Below are 4,603 nucleotides of genomic sequence, written 5' to 3'. Positions count from 1 at the left end.
GCTGTTAAGAAGGATTTTGACCCAGTGACAGTGAGGAACGGTGATATACTTCCAAATCAGGATGGTGTGTGGCTTGGAAGGGAACTAGCAGGTGGTAGTGTTCCCACACGTCTGCAGTTCTTTCTCCTTCCAGGTTGCGGGTTTGGAAGGTGCTGACAAAGGAGCCTTGGTGAGTTGTTGCAGTGCATCTTCTGGATGGTACACAATGCTTCCACAGTGGTGGATGGGATGTCAATCAAGTGGGATGATTTCTCCTGAATAGTGTCAACCTTCTTGAGTGTTGCTGGAGCTACACTCATCCAGGCAAGGGAAGAGTATTCCATCACACTTCTGAATTGTGTCTTTCAGATGGTGGACAGGCTTTCGGGAGTTAGGAAGTGAGTTATTCAGCATCTGACCTGCTCTTGTAGGCACAGTATTTATATGGCTGGTACAGTTCAGTTTCTGGTCAATGGTAACCCCAGAATGTTGATAGTGGGGGAATTCAGCAATTGCAATGCTATTGAATGTCATGGGTGGTTGGATTCTCACCTGTTGGAGGTGGTCATAGCCTGGCACTTAAGTGGCATGTTACATTCATATCAAACATCAGCCCAAGCCTGAATATTGTCCTGTTCTTGTTGCAAATGGATATGAGCTGCTTCAGTATCTGAGGAATCATGAATGGAGCTGAATATTGTGCAATCATCCTTGCCCTAAAGGGCAGAGTCTTATTGGGTATGTGGGAATGCTGCTTCATTACCATTGCGGGTAAGAATCCGGTCATCAAGTGTGAGGCACTCTTGGGGTTGCTGTCCGTGTCACAGGTCATGCTAATACCACACTCCTGCACCTAGCAATCAACCAAATCATCTTCTATTTTGTTTGGAGATCAAAAAAGGACTGTGTCTACAGAGATATATACAAATCTTTAGACAAATACAGAAAAAAATATAGAAAAAAAACTAACATTACCCTCATCCTCATGAACACTTTTGTGTGCAGCTGCAGCAAGCTGTGCATTGAACCTTGGTGCAGACATCAATTGTCAATCGATGCTGAGGTTTTATCTGTCCCCGGTGTTACAAAGGATTAGTCTGGCCACATTGCTATGGAATGTGCCATTCCATTGGACCATGCCACACCATCTTTTCCTCCTGGATAAGCTTCTAGAGAAAAATGCCTTTGACCACAGGTCCAACAGGCAGTGGTCCACATGTCAAATCTTTGGGGCCACATGAGAAAAGAACATGGATGGCTCCCTGAGCAGACTATTAAGGTAGCACAGTGGTTAGCGTTGCTTCCTCAGTGCTCAGAAAGTGCTAGAGCCAACCCCCCACGCTCCGCGGAGTTCAATTCTGGCCTTGGGTGACTGTGTGGAGTTTGCACTTTCTCCCCATGTCTGCATGGATTTCCTCCCAAAGTCCAAAGATGTGCAGGTTAATGTGAATTGCTATGCTAAATTGCCCCTTAGTGTCCAAAGATGGCAGCTTAGGTGGGTTTATGGGGTTACAGGGATAGGGTGGGGGAGTGGTCCAAGCTAGGGTGCTCTTTCAGAGGGTTGGTGCAGACTAGATTGGCCAAATGACCTCCTCCTGCACTCTAGGGATCCAAGTGCAAAATTAAAAATGCAACGGGAAAAGTAGTAGCCAAAAAGAGAAAAATCGGTTGAGGGAAAAGTGGTAAAAGAGTTGGGATCTGGATTTCTTTTTTACTGAACTCCACAGCAGCGACCATTGTGCTTAATTAAAATGAGGTGATAGCAGGTCCAAAATTATTAAATGCAACATTCCTCACATGACAAACTTTCTGGTAGATCCTGCCCAATGTATGTCAACTTTCAAATCTGAAGGAAGCCATGAAAACAGAGGACAGAGCCAGCCAGAAGTCACATTAATGTAGCTAAGGAAAGCATAAATATATTTGTCTTTGACATTTGAAGTTGCTAGCAGTTCTATTAATATGATTTATACATCTCCTGTAACTGGTTCGGAAATATTTGGTGCATATTAAATGTATTTAATAGAAACATAGAATAAAAATTGCAGCAGGTCATTTAACCCTTCAAGCCCACTCCACCATTCATTATGATCACCCAACCCAATAGCCGAATCCTGCTTTCCCCCTTATCCTTTGATCACCTTCACTCTAAGTGCTATACCTAATTGCTTCTGGAAACTGTACAATAGTTTGGACTCAACTTCCTGTGGTAACGAATTCCACAGGCTCACCTCACTCTCTCTGGGTGAACACATTTCTCGTCTCTGTCCTAAATGGTCTATCCCGTATCCTGATTGTGACCCCTGGTTCTGGACACACCCACCATCGGCAACATCCTTCCTGCATTAATCCTGTCCAGTCCTGTTAGAATTTTATAGGTTTCTATGAGATAAAGAACAAAGATCCCTCCTCATTCTTCTGAACTCCAGTGAATACAATCCTAGCCAATTCAATCTCTCATGTCACTACTGCCACCCCAGAAATTCTGGTAAACCTTCGCTGCACTCCCTCTACAGCTCGAACATCCTTCCTCAGATAAGACCAAAACTACACACATTATTCCAGATGTGGCCTCACCAAGGCCCTGTATAATTGCAGCAAGACAGCTCTGCTCCTGCACTCGAATCCTCTCGCAATGAAGGCCAGCATAGCATTTGTCTTTACCGCCTGCTGCACCTTCGTACTTTTCAGTGACTGGTGTATAAGGACACCCAGGTCTCGTTGCATGTTCCCCTCTCCTAATTTATGGGCATTCAGATAATAGTCTGCCTTTTTTTTGCTACCAAAGTGGATAACCTCGTATTTATCCAAATTATACTGAATCTGCCATTCATTTGCCCACTCACTCAACTTGTCCAAATCATACTGAAGGGTCTCTGCATCCTCCTCACACCTCACCCTCCCACAAAACTTGTCATATGCAAATTTGGAGATATGACATTTTGTTCCCTCATCTAAATCATTATATACTGTGAATAGCTGGGGTCCTACCACCGATCGCTGCAGTACCCCACTAGTCACTGCCTGCCAATGTCAAAAAGACCCATTAATTCCTACTTTGTTTCCTGTCTGCCAACCAGTTTTCTATCCATCTCAATCCACTACCTCCAATTCCATGCACTTTAATTTTACACACTAATCTTTTACATGGACTTTATCAAAAGCCTTCTGAAAGTCCAAATACATAGCATCCACTGGCTCCCCGTCATCAATTCTACTAGTTACATCCTCGAAGAATTCCAGAAGATTTGTCAAGCATGATTTCCCCTTCATAAAGCAATGCTGTTTATTCCTGCCACTGTTTTCTAAGTGCTCTGCTATAAAATCTTTAATAATGGATTCGAGAATTTTCCCCAGTAGACGTCAGGTTTATTGGTCTATAATGCCCTGCTTTCTCTAGACCTCCCTTTTTAAATAATGGAGTTACATTAGCCACCCTCCAATCTGCAGGAGCTATTCCACAGTCTATAGAATCTTGGAAGATGACCACCAATGCATAAACTATTCATGGGGTCAGATAATGCAAATGTTCAATTTCAATCTTGCAGCCCAATGGACCAGACACTAGCCTATGGCCCATCACTGTTTGAAATCAAGCAACTTTCTCGTCCTGTGATACCCATCACGTTCTAACCTCTTTTAATCACTCTCTTCTGACTTTACTATCCTCCTTTCCTCTCTAAATTTCTGCCTCAATGTAACTCTCCATGGCATACAAGGCCACCACACTTTCAATCGTCATTTCACATGGTCTTGCTATTCCATAACCACACTGATGAGCTAATTACAGATCACTTCCTTGCATTGTTCTCCGCCAAAATTATCCTTCCCCCTCCCGTGTCTACCTCTGGAAAGCTCTCTCAAGTCACGTATTACACATTCAAATTCCCAACTATCTAGTTTACTAATTCGCACAATCGCCACTTTTAATACGCTTTCCCTCGTTAAAACTATTACTGTTTCAAATAATCATTCCCCTTGGTAAAGTCCCTCATTTCCACTTCCTTAAGTCCAATTAATACAGATTTGAATGCCTTTAGCAATTTGTCTAAGCATGCATCTTGCTCCAAATCTTGTGCACCCATCGCCTCAGTGCTTGTTGACCTTCACTGGCCCGATTCAACAATTAATTTTAAAATCCTTGTTTTTTCAGATGCTATGTCCTCTAAAGCCTTTGAGATCTCAATGCTCTTCCAATTCCGTATCTAATATTAATTGTGTCACAATTGACAGCCCATCTTTCACCTTCTCAGCCTTAAGGACTGGAATTCTCTTCCCAAATTTCTCTGCCCCCTCCTCCAAGATGCGCCTTACCTCTTTGACCAAGTTTTTCATAATCTATCCTGCTGTTGCCAGTAGTGTGTGCGGTTGATATTGTAGAATATCTTTGGACTATTTACTGCATTGAAGATATAGAAAACTATTGCTACAAGTGTGATATATTCAAGAGATTTAAGAATATGCAACTGAAATGCTCAAAGCAAATGCATTTCCAGTTTGATGATTTGATTCCTATCTAAAATACCTTAACCCGGTCTGCAAGAAGTGTTATGGCTGGTCAAAATGCAAGGTCAGTGTACGTGAATGTCTTCTACTGCACAAAGGTTAAGATGAGAATCAGACG

The sequence above is a fragment of the Scyliorhinus torazame genome, chromosome 13 (assembly GCF_047496885.1).
Source record: "Scyliorhinus torazame isolate Kashiwa2021f chromosome 13, sScyTor2.1, whole genome shotgun sequence".
Taxonomy (NCBI): domain Eukaryota; kingdom Metazoa; phylum Chordata; class Chondrichthyes; order Carcharhiniformes; family Scyliorhinidae; genus Scyliorhinus; species Scyliorhinus torazame.
The sequence above is the reverse complement of the archived record's forward strand: the minus strand, read 5'-3'. Positions refer to the sequence as shown.